The 16,173-nt window shown below is 41.7% G+C and overlaps 1 protein-coding gene across 10 annotated transcripts in view; it reads right to left on the bottom strand.

The window, feature by feature from the left end:
* Window positions 1–16,173, bottom strand: part of OSBPL6 (oxysterol binding protein like 6) — a 192,927-nt gene that overhangs the window by 146,536 nt on the left and 30,218 nt on the right. Inside the window, exon 3 of one of the 10 annotated variants that reach the window (XM_037523618.2) lies at window positions 9,492–9,620. The exons of the other annotated variants lie outside the window; for them this stretch is intronic. The gene's annotated coding sequence lies outside the window, so the exon portion shown is untranslated. The remainder of the gene's footprint in view (window positions 1–9,491; window positions 9,621–16,173) is intronic. 10 annotated transcript variants of the gene reach the window in all.

Below are 16,173 nucleotides of genomic sequence, written 5' to 3'. Positions count from 1 at the left end.
TTCCTATTTTTTTAAGACTTTCAACCTTAAGAGAAGATTCCTTAAGACAAAAAATTTAATGTTAAAGAAAGAATGACAAATTGGACTATATTAAAATTAAGAATTTTGTTCATCCAAAGAAGTCTTACTGATATTATCCAAAGCCTGAGATTTGTTTCAATATAACTTGTGGGAATGGAGGGAAAAGAGGTACAGATGAAACAAGACTGATCTTAAATCGATCATTTTCGAATCTGGACGACAGGATTTATATATCAGGCACACGAAAGATGAAAGAATTGAATTGATTGTTTTGAATCCAGGTGATGGGGTTTATTATATTAGGCACACAAAAGATTGATCTTGAGCTTCCAAGCTCCAGAACAGTGAGAAAATTAATTTCTGTAGTTTGTCAGCCAGTCTGTGGTATTCTGTTATGGCAACCCTAGCAGAACACAGTAATGTAGAATCTTTCTGCTAGCTGCGGGCCAACTGATCTGTCCCAGTGCTGGTCACACTGTTTGGGTTTCTATAATTTTATAAGCAGTCCTGATACATGGAGGTCAATTCTTCCTCATTACTCTAATCTCACAAACACTGTTAGGGCAAAAGTCATTATTAACTTACTCTATAATAGAGTACCTCTCACCCTTTTCTCTTTATACCTGTTGGTTGGCTCAGCACCACTAAGCTGATCCTTGTCCAGGTAAGGAGCAGTAAGAGTTTGGCTGGAGAGGGGGAGCTCACTGAAACCATTATTTTATGTCTAATAATGAGAGCAGAAATGTCTCTACAAGGTCACTGACAGTGTCAGAGCTTTAGCTATAAGGAATGAGATTCATGATCCCTCCTAATTTTCATTGAAAAATAATAATGCAGAGGACCCAGTTCTGGAGGGAGAGGATGGATTGTTTCATTATGAAGATACACTATGGAAGTCAAGTTGATCCAGAAAGAGGCTGGAAAGAGTCAATCAACCTGTCATTTACTCAAGATATAAGTTCCTACCACAAACCAGCCACCAGGCGAGATGCTGGAGAGACCAAGACCTATAAAAGGAAGTTCATAGTCTAAAGGACCTGAAATCTAGAGGAGGAGAAACACATGTAAAAACAAAAATTGCAAAATAAGCACTAGACTTAGCGGAGCACAAACCGCGGAGGAAAGAACTGGGGAAATATAAGACTCAGGGGTGTCCCTGTTCTGCTCAGCTCCTGTAAAAGGCACTCTTCTATAACTTCTCCCCCAAATGCCTATGGTCCCAAAGGGCAAGGAGATTCTTAAAATGCAGAAGGGTATTTGTACACTTACTGGTTATTCTCCACTTGCACCCCCCACCTCATTTACCCCCCACCCCAATCCCACCTGGATGCATTATCCAATCTTCTCTGAGCTCCTGGAAGCTGACCTCTAGAAAACACACCAACCAGGGGCCCTCACTCTGGCTTCCAGATAGCTGTGTCTAATGAGGTATTCACATTCACCCCCATCCTCCTTGCCTGTGCCTGTCCTAGCTGTCTGGCCCCCTCTGGCCCCCCACAGCCAGAGCTCTCACAGGGTCCCTGGAACTGCTTCCTCTCTTGCTCCTTCTCTGAAGATGTCATGGTTCCCACTATTGCCAGCTCTGGACTGCTTTGTCTTTGCCTGAGGGTTTCCTGAACCTGTCTTCACCTCGTTAAATAATTCCTTCATTAAAATGCTCCTCAGATAAACCTTGAAGATGAGGCATCCCTGACCTGCCAGGACTCTGACTGAAAGCATGATTATCTAGAATGACAGATGTAATCTCTAGGAAACATCTGAGTAGAGCCTAAGCTTTCAAGGAGTTTGAAATCTGGACAATATCATCATTGTCCAACGTTTTTGAATGACTACCTTGGAGAGCACATTTTATCAAGCGCTGGGTGTGCCAGACAACAGTAAAATTGCATCTCCCCTGTCCCTGCTTTGAGATCTGCAAAAAGGAAGGGTATTAAAAGCAGTTCTGGGTATTTCAGTCATAGATTTTTAAAATATCAATGGGGTGAATTAAGCACCTGCCTGAGGGATCTAAGTGGAGAAAATGGTCATCTCACTGACATCCTCAGAGAAGCTTTCATCCAGAGTCATGCAATACCTTGCTGGCCAAAGAGCATCCTGCTTACTCGAGCAACTACAACACTGCTACCAGGCAAAACAAACATCCCAGGTCACTGTGTTTCTCTCTCTCTCTCTCTCTCTCTCTCTCTCTCTCTCTCTCTCTCTCTCACACACACACACACACACACACACACACCCCTGACTTCAACTAAACTAGTTTCAAATCTGTAAAAGTTCTGATTCATCAGATAATAAGTCAAAGTGTGTCCTACGATTTTTAGGGGCACCATTCTTTTTCCAGAAAAATCACTTGTGATTTGCTCCTGCCATGACGGAAAATACAGGAAGAAAACAAATTTAGTTCCTTAAAGCAGAGTGGATCAAATCTATTACAGAGACAAATCTATTTCAGAGGAAAAAATATTTCATATTGTATATTTCTCAGAAGTCTCCACTATTCTTTTTGCCTCCTCATATATTCATTTATTGGCTGTGGAATTTTTCTAAACATGACTGTTCTGCCTTCATTCTCAGTACATTTTTGCTCACTCTGCACTACTGTGTTTTCTTATGTATGAAGGATTTGCTCACTTTTATTATTTTTATTTCCACCATGTTTTTTTTAAAGATTTATTTATTTTTATACAAGAACTGGGGTACAGTCAGAGGTGCAGGAGGGTGAGGGGATTCACCAGAGAGAGCGGGGAGCAGAACAGGTAGACGGACTGAAGATACTGCTGAGGGGAGCAGCAGGAGAGGCAGGAGAGATCTGTCACGCCATGTGGGTAGCTCCCGGGCCAGCCGGGAATTGAACCCATGCTGCAGAGGCTGCTGACAGCTTCACAGCGCAGTGCTTAACCTGATGCGCCACCAGGGAGGCCCCTATTTCCACCATGTATTTTAATGCAGCCCCTTCCCACCTCTCTTCTCTTCCTGCTCTCTTGATTACCTTTTCCTTCATTTTCTCCCTTTTCTAGTTCCTTATCTGAACACAGCATAACCTCACCTCCCTCCAACGTTAGTAAGAGGTCCTAAAATCAACAAATGTACTTCTGCTATGCTAAGGACAGAGTTCCTCCCTTTGGATACGGCCTTCCCACTGGGACTTGGGTTATCCTTTGGGTATTTGATGAGAAGCAAGTGAGGTTGCCCAGGCAACCGCTCCAAATTGTCCTAGGACCTGGCAAGCATGTTTTATGCAGCCTGATGTGAAGGTCACACTAGCCAGCCCTGTGACAGTTAAAGGCGCAGGAACATCCATCAAGATGAGCTCAATAACATTTGCATAATCATAAAATTGTCAAGAGTTCCAAAGCCACAGGGACTCAAGCAAACACAGCATTTCTAAGAGCCAAAGAGACTGGCTTTAAAAGGCAACAACAATAGGTGAATGTGCTAAAAATCATTAAAAAGACCACTTCTGGGCCTCCCTGGTGGCACAAGGGGTTAAGCACCACACTATGAAGCGATCCGCAGCCTCTGCAGCACAAGTTCAATCCCCGGCTGGCCAGGGAGCAACACACATGGCGAAGCAGACCTCTCCTGTCTCGCCCGCTGCTCCTCTCAGCAGTGTTTTTCAGCTAGTCTGCCTGTTCTGTTCCCCACTCTGTTTCTGGTAGATTCTCTCACCCCCCCCATCTCTGGCCTGTACCCCAGCTCTTGTATGCATAGATAAATAAATCTTTAAAAAAAAAAACACTTTAAAAACCAACCAGATGGAATATAATCACTTAGTTGGTGAAAACACTTCAGTTACTTGGTTTTCTCAAATGATTTAGTAACATATCTACCTGGAGGCAGTGCAATAAACTGAAAAACGTCACTCTGTGCCTTGTTTCATCATTTCCTCCAATCAGAGGTGTTTAATGCATTATTCTCAAATAGCAAGACTCAATATTGAAAAACATGCTACTTCCCCTAGATTAATGTTACCTTTCACTAAATCCCAAAGTTCCAATCAAGTGGGGCAAATATCTACAAGGCAGAGAAGAAATTCATGTCCCTAAGACATTAAGTACTCTCACAAAATAAGCCAAATTAGGAATAATCCACAGAAAATGGGAGAACAGGAACTAGCTAATTTATCACAAAATTCATATAGCCAACACAATAAAGAAATGCTCATTGTGAAAAACAAATGTATAATTTTAAACAATGAAAGACCACGTTTCACATAACAGATTGATAAAAAATCAGAATAAGTTAGTAACAAGTTTTGTAAGCTTTCAACGTGTTTTTCTTTGATCTAATAATTCTACATATAAGAGTTTATCTTAAGTGTATAATCAAGTGAGTGCTCAAATATATATACAAAGATGTTTATCACAATATTGTTTATCACAGCAAAAACTCAGAACACATTCTACGTGTCCAGCAGAGTTCTGCAGTTATTCTACATGATGACTGCATTATCATTCTAAAAAAACGATAATGTAAACACATAGTCACCAATATGAAAAAGTGGTTCAATTGCGTGCTGGAGCAGGGGGTAAAGAGAGAGAGGGGTATATAAAGTAGCTCCTGTCTATTTTTATTTTTTAAAAAAGTACAATAAATGATTTATAGGAATATAAATCCTAGAAAAGGAAATTGGTATTTAATACCAAATGTCATCTATTTCTGGACAACAGGATGAGCAATTTTTCATTTCTTGAGGAAAGTTCTATGTCAATTTCATCCTTCCATACTACTTTCCATAATATTTAGTTTTGCAATGTTAGGAGGAATTGTAATTAATTGTCATGCATTTCAAGAATGTTTTTCAGCTAATATCATTACCTTTGTTTGCAATATATGAGTCTCTACAAAGTAGGATTTAGAAGGTTCTTAAACATCTATGGATTTTAGATGGATGGATGGAGAAGAGATTAAAATGGCATCACCAATCTCGACTTCTGGAAGCCAGGGTGATTACCTGGGAAATCTGTCACCTAGAGTAGCTCCCGAACAAAATCTAGAACTTTTTGGAGTTAGATGGGGACAAACTGCAAGCCATCACTGGTTACAGTCTCCATGGGGTGAATTCTTTGACAGATGTCTTCTCTCCTTTCCCTCCAGTGCCATTGTATACAATAGAAAAAGAGAGAGCAAAGCCTACTATGTCACTGAGAACATGACAGCTAGAGTATCTGCTGCTTCAAACACAGAGCTCCATGGTCATTTACCCCCATGAGGACAATTTCAACACTGTATGTGTGAAGTGTCCTTGACAGTACAGCTCTGGACTCAGGAGAACAAAACCATTCATTTATATATCTGTTCTCCCAAGTGAAAGTGTCTAAAGCTTGCTCCTTCTTATGTCCCTTCCCATCCCCAAAAAACATGACTGGTTGAATCAATTATCCTGTGAGTATCACTCACTAGTCAAAGCCGCACATTTGCAAACACTAGTCAAAGCGACACATTTGCTTTGGCTGGAAGAAAAGACTGCTGTTGACTAATGGGCGGGGCTTTCTTTTATCCTTCAACCAAGAATCAGCTAATATCATTATGGCAATATTTAGAAGTTCGTTATACTTGGAGAAGACAAATGAAAAATGTGTCACATATACACACACCCAATAAACAGGTTTAGGACTAAATGATCTCTTTGGAGTTCAACATACATCTCCTCCCCCCACAGCCAAATCATGTTAATAGCTTCATCTACCCTCACAGAGTTCTTTCCTTCTACTTCACACAATAACAACACCCCCCTTACGAAAGGGCTCTATATTCACTTCTTATAATGCATATTCAAGCAATGGTATGCGTTTATTAGGTGTTTCCATCCTATACTGAAACAGGTGACAGCTCATACCCACCCAAATGTAACCAATGCCCCTCAAAGTCTTTATTTTTATTCAGTTTTGCATGTATATCTGTGTGTGTGTGTGTGTCTATCTCTCGCTCTCTCAGCATTTGCTAAGGGGCCATCGTGAAGCTATGCACAACTGGGACTTCCATAGACCGATAGCGGTTATATTTTACAGTCGATATGAATAGTCCAGTTGAAATAGTAAAGCCTCATAATGGAGGGCGGAAGCAAAGAAGCCTTTTGCTACAAAGTCCTTGGGCAGCCTCTGTGGGCTGAAGAGTCAATTACCTCCAAGCTAAGCCCACAGTGGAGCAGCATTCTGGGGCAGAGCCCTGCTTAATGGACACAGCCCAGTCATCCCATGAGCGCTTTTTTTTCATATGCTTTTACTGCTCAGCCACACTCCAGCAACCTCCTGTTACTGCAGTTGTGTCTCAGCAACATGCTAAAAATCCAAAATTGACAGGAGATAATCCTAATGTCCGCAACAATAAGCAGAACCACGAGTCACAGAGCCAGGCTGTGCATACCACTCAGCTAAAGACGCTTCTGCAACATGGCACTGTATTCCCAGAAGAAAAAACACATTTTCATTTCTGTATTTTTCTCTATAAAGTAGCATAAAGATATGTACTTATGATATATTTTAGAAACAAAGATATCAAACTCCAATTAGCCAATTCCACATTTTTCATTTTTAAAAAAGGGGCATAATATACCTCCCATTAACCCAAAGCAGTCAATTAGCACACCTTCTCCAACCTGCTATAAACCTATTTTTCACTTCCTGGCATTTGGTTCTGCTATGCCAGGTTCTGTGAGCCCACAGTGGCTAGTTATTGGACCCGCCCAGAAGCAGAGCCCACACAATCAGCTCAAAGACCACATGACATAACTTCATCATCCGCCTTGTGTCTCCAGCTCTTTCCAGGCACTCAAAAATCTGAAAACTTTCAGAATTAACTAATGCTCACGTTTATGTTATCTCCAAAATACTAGTTAGAAGAATATCCTGAATTTCTTACTTTGAAATGCACTGCTCAGATGGCACCGGGGTGGTTATTTAAACCTGTCTCTCCTGGTAGGGCTTGTCCACAGTCGAGCGTATTGAAGGCAGCATGCCAAACGCCACTAATTGCTCCTGACACGTGAGGTTTACCACTGCAGCCTCTGTATATGAAATAGCTCTTGGACTTAATAACACATAATTAGTTCCCATTAAACTCCAAAAGGAGAATCTTGTGGAAGGGTCTGATGGAATGGCTTTCAGCAGCAACTTGTGCTGATTATAAATAATTGCTTACAAAAACCAGCCATTCAGATGTGGACATATAATTCAGATCCACCCTCTCCCCCCCCACCCCCCTCCACACACTGCTAGGATAACAGACAATACAAGATTCACTATCCCTGATTCCTTATTGATATTCATCTAAATGTTAGTCTTGGCATCTAAGGCACTATCAGAGGACTCAACTGTTAAGAAACTAATTAACCTTTGGGCTATAAAATAGGACCGAAGCATCACAAATTTTGAAATTCACCTTGGATTTTATTTTTTTTAAAGATTTATTTATTTATTTATTTTTATTTATTTTATTTATTTATACAAGCACTGGGTACAATCAGAAGCGAGGGAGGGTGAGAGAATTCACCAGAGCCAGAGCGGGGAGCAGAGCAGGCAGAAGGAGTGAAATACACTGCTGAGGGGAGCAGCAGGCGGCAGGAGAGGTCTGCGCGCCATGTGGGACCCTCCTCCGGTGGCCGGGGAGCAGCCGGGGATCAATCCGGCACTGCAGAGGCTGCAGGCAGCTTTGCAAGCCAGTGCTCAACCGCTGTGCCACCAGAGAGGCCCTCACCTTGGATTTTGAAACTTGACATTGCCACATACCATTTTTGATTTTGGTTATTCAACTTCTGGTTTTCAATTTCCTATTCCGTAAAACGGGGATCAAAACACCTACTCCAAAATGCTGTTGTAAGGATTAAATGTGAGTATAGATAACGCATTGGTCCACAGTAGCTATCAAGAAATGACAGCTTTTAATAAAACTTCTTTTATTACTATTAGTCTATTGCTACAAGTTAAATTCATATTGACATTCCTCTGAATAAAGGCAATTTGGATATGCAGCATTATATTGTTGAGACAATAACAAAAGGGAAGTAAGTCAAGGAGGCAGGTAGGGAAACAAAACTGCAGAAGAGAAAGAGAAGAATAAAAAGACACAAGCAGGGAATTACATATAAGAGAGAAAAATCAAGGTCTGATAAAAGAAAGGAGAAACACAAAAAGAGGAAAGAAAATAAAAGGGCAAGGAGTTGAAAGAGAAGCATGGAAAGGAGGAGATGGCAGGGGAAGCGACTTCCATTACCAAACCAGAATAATTCTACTGCTAATCCTGCTAATAGATACTAGAACTTGGAGCAAACATCCCTGTGGGTTCCTATGCGGTGGCTGTTAGCTGGCCACTCGTGGGCAACTGGGACTTATTTGCTATCTGCAAATCACAGTGGAGCATTCCTTTCCTTGACTACCTACGGAGTACAGCCTCTATCATGAGGCAGACCTGGGAATGCCTGGGCCGCTGTTGACCTGATTATGTGACTATCTCCATGGTGGTCTCGGATAACTCTGCCTGTTATAACATCAAATACTCTGCTGACGCAAGAGCTGACGCATGGTCACGATGTCCCCTTCTCTGTTCCTTGTAAACCTGGTCCCCCATTCCAATCCCACACTCTGGACCTTATTCCTCACACCACTGTCGCAGGATCAGCTTTTACTAGCCTGTATGCTTTCAATAAATGGCACAAGAACTTCTGCTCAAGTAGCAGAGTCTTGTCTTGCAAACCTGCTCCACAACTGTTGTGTCCCTCACTGATTTCCTGCCGCAAAGCAACAACAAAGTTTCTGTTGCAACACATGTCTACACAGCATTTGGTCAATAAGAATGGACACTTCAGGGCTTCCCTGGTGGCACAAGAGGTTAAGAAGCAACCTATGAGGCTATCCGCAGCCTCTGCAGCACAAGTTCGATCCCCGGCCAGAGAGATACCCACATGGCACAGCAGATCTCTCCTGACTCGCCCGCTGCTCCCCTCCGCAGTGTATTTCAGTCAGTCTGCCTGCTCTGTTCCCTGCTCTGTCTCTGGTGAATCCTCTCACCCTCCACACCTCTGGCCTGTACCCCAGTTCTTGTATGCATAAATAAATAAATCTTTAAAAAAAAAAAAAAGAGTGGACAATTCATTAGCATTTTCTAGTTTCAAAAAATAATGTTCATATATTTGTCTTACCGGGTCCTAAGTAGGCTACATCTCCATGACCCACCAGGGAGACAATGTGGCCCTGATTTATACTTGAGGACAACAATCAAGAGGTTGACTTGCCTATGGATGCACCACTCAGGTATTTCCAACCTAAAAATTTTAACAATTTTCAGTTCTGCTCTTTAAAAGCACAGTCAGTTTTGCCTCTTAAAAATAGGAACAAATTCTGTCCTAATCTGGTCAAAGAAAAAGGACATTTTTAAGTTTGTTTGTATTGTAGAAAAGCACTTGCACTTTTAAAAACTACTTTGAAACAATTTCAAGCCTATGGAAAAATTGCCAGAACAATACAAAGAACACTTACATCTCCACCCAAAAACTCTTGAAGTTATGCCAACTGTCGTAATGATTTCCTTTATAGCAAAATTCAGATCACTCATGCAGGATCCTTTAGCCCAAAACAGTTCCTTGATCCTTCCTTGAGTTTCTTGGTCTTTAAAAATAATCGAAATAAAAACAAATTCAAATTCACAAAAAAAAGTTGCAGGAACAATACAAAGAACTCTTACTTCCCCTTCACCTAGATAGCCAATGTTTAGTCTTCAGTAATTTTTTGAGAGGCCCCCCTCACTTCTGTATATTTCAAGAATGTATTTCCCAAAACAAGGACACACTCTTATATCCTCAACCACAATCTCCTTGAGCCTGGAACAGTCCCTCAGACATTCCTTGTCTCTCTCACCCTTGACAGTTTCAAAGAGTCAAAACAATTTTTTTTTTAAAAAGATTTATTTATTTATTTATTTAAGAACCAGGGTACTGGCCAGATTCGAGGGAGGGTGAGAGGATTCAGCAGAGACAGAGCGGGGAACAGGCAGACTGACAAAATACACTGCTGAGGGGAGCAGCAGGCAAGACAGGAGAGGTCTGCCCTGCTCTGTGGGACCCTCGCTGGCCAGCCGGAATCGAACCAGCGCTGCAGAGGCTGAGGACAGCTTCACAGCATTGCGCTCAACTGCCTGCACCACCAGGGGAGGCCCGAGTCAAAACATTCTTTTTTCTCCTGTGTGACCTGGGTCACCCTGAATTTGAGTCCATCTGTTGTTTCCATCTGACCAGACTCAAGCCACATTTAACCTGGCAAAAGGGACCACCCAAGTGATGCTGTACTCTTAGTGCATCATGTCAGAGGCACAGATGGCAGGATGTCCCACCGCTGGTGATGCTAACCTTCATTACGTGGACACGTCTGTGTCCGTCAACCTTCACCATCAAGTCCCTGTTTCCTTCCAGTGAGTATACTTCAGAGAAATACAATGAGACTATGCCAGGAACCTGTCCCTTATCAAACCTCCTCTCACCCACCTCAAAGTCATCTTCCAAACTTCTCTCTCCCTTACTGAACTGATAAACTCTGCCAGTGCTAGAATCTAGCCTCTAGGTAAGACTCCTATCATTAGCAGCTCGCTTTCCCTCACTTCACCCTCCACACATTTCCTCTTCCCAAACAATACGAACATGGCACTCACCAACAAAAGGGAACTCGTCTCTCCCTGCAGAACAAAGCTCATCCCCAGGCTTGGGGATCAAGGCACCTGACACTATCAATCCATATCTCTCCCACATTCTTACCGCAACCCCACTGAACTCTAGGCCTGCAATGTTCACTTATTTGTCCGCTTAAATATACTACAAGGCCTCAAAATACAGGTTATTTTGTCTCTCCATTGCCCAGCTCTGCATTGTAAATGTTTGCCAGTGACACAATAGTGGGAGACAAGGCTGTCCACTCATTAGAAGCACCACACATCCAAGAGCCTGTTCTCCTAGAATTTTATTACTGATTTCACATTTGAAATAGTAACACATCTATTTCAGATAGAGAGTAATGAGGTTATTTGGCATAAGTCAACAGAATACATAAGTGTCTATAAAGAAGATATTATTTCTATTGCTAATAAGAAGTCCTTGGAATAAAGTATTTAATTACCATTCTCTATCCCAGAAGTATCTATTTTTTCAAAGGTGTCTATTTTCAAAGTATCTATTTTTTCACTTTTAAAAAGGTGTTTTGCATGAAAGATTTATTTGAAGGTCAACATCATATGTCAACTTGGCTACAGACTACAGTCTCCAGTTATTCAACCAAACACTAACATAGGAACTGCCATGAAGGTGCTTTAGAGGCAATTGAAGTCCATAATCAGTTGAGTTTAAGTAATCGGAAAATATCCCAGATCATGTGAGCAGGGCTGATTCAATAGGTACAAAGGCCTGAAGAACAGAGCTTAGGATTTCCTTGAAGAAATTCTGCCTATAAACAGCAGCTTTGTTCTTTCCCCAAATTTCTAACCTGCATTTTCTTACCTGCTCTATCTCTTTCCTATTTATAGGGTGATTCCATCATTAATATAAGCTTATTTCTGTAATAAATCTTTTTATCTCCTATGGGTTCTATTCCTTTGGTACAACCCTGACTGACAGTCCAGAATAAAAGGAGAAAGAGGATGCAACAGCTGAACAGTTAACAAGAACTAAATACAGCCTTCACAGTATTGCTTCATTATGGAGTGGGAAGTGTTCAAGTCCTAGAACATCAGATACCCCATATTCAAACATAAGTACAAATACACATAACATATGCCATCGCTTCTGTCCAAAGGCATTCATTATACATTCATTTGGCAAATATTTGTTATGAAAAGCACTGAGGAGAGAATGAGGAGCCAGACAGCCATGGTCCCTGCTCTCAGGGAGTTTACTGGATAGTAAGAGAATCAGGCATCAAAACAATAATTATACCAATACTCATTTAATTGCAATTATGATGAGTGCTAGGAAATACAGGATGCTGTTGGCATATTTAGTAGGGGAATCTAACCAACTGGGGAGGGCTTTGTAAACATCCCCGGGAATGATACTAAAGCTATGACTAAAAGGCTAAGTAGGCAGTAGCCAGGAAGAGCATAAGAAGAAGAGTATCTCAGGCCCAGGGAACCATCTGTACAAATGCCTTATACAGGAGGGATCTAGAAGAATTCAAGGAACCAAAAATGATGAGTGAGACTGAAGTGTTATAAACTAGGAACAAAGCGCATACAAGATCAAACGGCCATACCAATAATTGATATAGCTATTCAGTAATGGGTGACCATTGTACACTTTTAAGCAAATAGTGACATGATCAGATTGGTGCTTTAATACTCTTCTAGCAGCTGTGTGAAATTTGGAAGAAGTCCCACTGGATTTGGGAAGACCAGTCAAAGCTTTTGCTACAGTCTGGGGAGGAGACAGTGAGGGCATAGAAAAGGAGATGGAGAGAAATGGCTGGAAGAGAATCAATACAGCATGGAGTTGCACTGGAGCTTTTCCCAAGTTAAAGAGCCAGGGTTGGTGGAAGAGGACAGATTCAGGAGAGAAGATCACAGTTCCGCTTGGGGCATGCGTGACTTTGCAATTCCTGTAAGGTATCGACATGGAAATGTGCAGCTGGAATTCAGAAGATACCTGGTTCTGATAAATAAGTTTGGGATTTAACAGCATAGTGCCAGAACTTCACAGGTCAAACAGGGAAGTAGGAGAAAGTGAGAAGACCTAGGATAGAAGCCTAGGAGCCCTGGCATTTCAGTGGGTGGAAAATGAGCCTGGAGAGCAATCAAGAGGATCCAAGTTGCTCCAGTAAATATACATTTATACAAAAAACTTCCCCATGGGCTATTTTATTCAGCCCCTATGTTCAAATGGTGTGTGTTCACTAAAAAAGGAATAACGAGTAAGTGTAAGGGTAATGACTTAGGGAAGACTCAATTTGAAAATACATGAAAAATTTCCAAGTAAGGTGTTTTCTACAAAGGGCAACATCTCACTGATTACTGTTTGCTACCCTTATTCAGTCTTTGGGTCAAACTGTACTCTCCAAAGTCACTTCTTATTAACACTAATGGCTCGGCCCTTTATGTATAATTAGTTCAGGCAATTAGTTGTAAGGCTCACATTAGAACACATTGCTTTAATCTTTTGAAAATCACCGTGTGTCACATTATTCTAAGAGTGTTTCACTTGAAAGAAAACACTGAACCGATAGGAAGTTCTAATTTAGAAAAGCTCTAAGAAGAGTACCCCAGTCCCCAAAAGAATCACACAAATTAGTGCAGGCTCAGTGACTAAAAGAATCTGGGCTCCAAGAAAGGATGTGTTTAAATTAAAATTACACTTTCTTGGACTAGGATCGCGTCTTGCCTTAATCCTCCCCATTAGTAAGAAACAAGATATGGCAGGGAAGCTCTGCTATGAGCTGAGGTTCAGAGGGCAATTTGTAAGGCGGTCTTATTATAGCTCATAAAAACAGACCCAGCGGAGACCCCACAGATCCAGCAGTCGCAACAGCAGGATGCATAAGTGGGAGCTTAATGAATATTTGATGATGACATTTTTTCTCCCTTGCATGCTGTTACGAGGCAGCCCCCAACTTGTCAATGGGACCTGTGCCAAAAGTTGTTTTTTCAAGTCTATTACCTGGAACTTGAAACATATTTTTCTTTAAAAAGCATGTTATAAATGGGGGACCCATGTGACATGTTGAATTGTATGAGAATCAACTAGTTTCTAATAATTATTTACAACAATGCTTTTATGAAGAGAATACATTGAGCACAGCTTAGCGTTCTAAGGCTGCATGCTTCCTCGCAGCTGTCCTAGCTCAGGCAGAGGCACCAGTCCTCCCAGAAGTAGGAAACAGACTCATCTGATATTGGGGCAGAGGGATAATGGTGGGGCACCAGCTGGGAATTGGAGCCAGCAGCTCCCACCTGACAGATTCAAATCCAAAGATGAGGATGCAGTAATGCTCTGAAGGCAGGAGCCCTCAAGGGAAAGCTGGTTCCGGGGCCTGGGGCAATCTGAAAGGTGGGTCCTAAGCTAGTCAGATATTAATTGAAGACTGGAGGTTCTTGAGCCCTCAGGACATCCTGTTATCCAAAGTCTCTCAATCCATATCAAAAGTCATGCAGCTACTCCCCATCTGTGGCCAGCACTGCTAGGTGGTTCAGGAGCTCCCTGACTCTGTACCTTGGGCTGTCCATGTAGTTGTGTCCCTTTGTATTTTGTAGCTTGGCTTGAAATGACCACCAGGACTCTAGTCCTTGTCTTCCTTTGAGGAGAGACAGAGCAAGCATTCATACATCCATTGTGCATGAGATATACTGTGTCTATATTAGTCTTCCAAAATTGATATACATCAAACTGTAATATTCAAAAGATCACCATCAAATGATATTATTAGGTTGAATCATCGAGGTAAATACTAGTCTGGCCTAATTGCACAGAAAAGTAAATTGAAAGTTTTTGTTGATGTCTTTATTTTTAAAGTTGCTTACAGTTTTTGTTTTTACTAATTCTGTATACATGCACTAACAATATGCAAGGACAAAAGAAGAAAAAGATTAAGTCTTGAAAAGTATTTTAAGTTGTGTAGTAGGGGGCATCCCTGGTGGTGCAAGGGGTTAAGATGCAGCACTATGAAGCTCTCCGCAGCCACTGTAGCATGAGTTCAATCCCCGGCCAGGGAGGTGACCCACATGGTGCAGCAGACCTCTCCTGGCTCGCCCACTGCTCAGCAGTATATTTCAGTAGATCTGCCTGTTCTGCTCCCCACTCTGAGGAATAATAGTGAAGTATTCTGTAGGACAGCACTTCATTTCTAATAAATCTTGCTAGTCATCACACTGGCATACAAGTCCTTTAAGTTCAATCTCCATAATTTCGTTAATATTTGTTTATCATCCAATAGTCAAGAAGGGAAAAATATTCTCAATAGGAGTTAGGAGTCATTATCTTTTAAATCATACATTCTCAAACCAGTTTCTATTTATCTATAAAAGGTCTCTGAACATTTGTGATCTGCTCTCAAGATCCTTTCAAAATATTCACTCCAGGGGCCTCCCTGGTGCCACAAGGGGTTAAGACATAGTACTGTGAAGCTATCCTCAGCCACTACGCTTCCCTGCCAGGGAGGTGATCCAAATGGCACAGCAGACCTCTCCTGACGCGCCCGCTGCTCCCCTCAGCAGTTCTCATCAACCTACCTGTTCTGCTCCTCACTCTGCCTCTGGCGAATCCTCTCACCCCCGCACCTCTGGCCTGTTCCCCAGTTCTTGTATGCATAAATAAATACATTTTTAAAAAAAATATTCACTCCACTTTTCACCTCTCCCCCACCCCCAAAGACACCCAGGAGCTCTGACTCCAGCCCAGCACATCTGAGGTTCTTACAGGTATCTTCTGTGACCCAGATGTTCACTAATTTACCTCTGCAGGCAGCTCCTGTTGGCAGGTGTACTCACAGCTGGAAAGCTAACTGATGGGATGAAAAATGTTCCCCCAAAGACACGTTTACTTCCTAATCCCCACAATTTATGAATGTTACGTATATGGCAGAAAAATATATGTCTAAGTTAAGGATATAAAAGGAGGGTCTTGTCCTGGTTTTTTGGGGGTAGGGGTGTTAATGGAAATTACATAACCCTTCTAAGAGAGAGGCAGAGGGAGTTTTGACACAGGCAGGAAAGGAGAAAACAAATACAGAGGAAAGGGCAATAAGATGAGGCAGAGACTAAAAGTGATGTAGCCACAAGTCAAAGAATGCCTACCAGCAGTCACCTGGGGGGAGACGCAAGGAAAGGCTTCTCCTGTAGGGTGTCTGGACCCTGCCAAAACCATTTCTACCTGGTGAAATTAATTTTGGTCTTCCTGACCGACAGAACTACAAAAGGCTAAATTTGTGTTGCTATAAACCACTAAGTTTGTGGTAATTTGTTAAATCAGCCCTAAGAAATTAATATACCACCCCCAACACCACACACAGCAGTGTACACACAGGGCCATTTTTATAAGCAGGGACCTAGCAGCTGCACCACTTTTTCACTTAAAAAAAAAAAAAAGGTAACCCCATAAGTTGGTAAGGTAATTAATAAAGCCTTTGGCAAGTGAATTAAAAGTCTTTTTGTAAGTGGTTTAACAAAAATCAAATTTTTTAAAGCTCTCCTCAC

This window comes from Talpa occidentalis, unplaced genomic scaffold, assembly GCF_014898055.3.
Source record: "Talpa occidentalis isolate TD23 unplaced genomic scaffold, MPIMG_talOcc4v2.1 talOcc4.3, whole genome shotgun sequence".
Taxonomy (NCBI): Eukaryota; Metazoa; Chordata; class Mammalia; order Eulipotyphla; family Talpidae; genus Talpa; species Talpa occidentalis.
The sequence above is the reverse complement of the archived record's forward strand: the minus strand, read 5'-3'. Positions and strand labels throughout refer to the sequence as shown.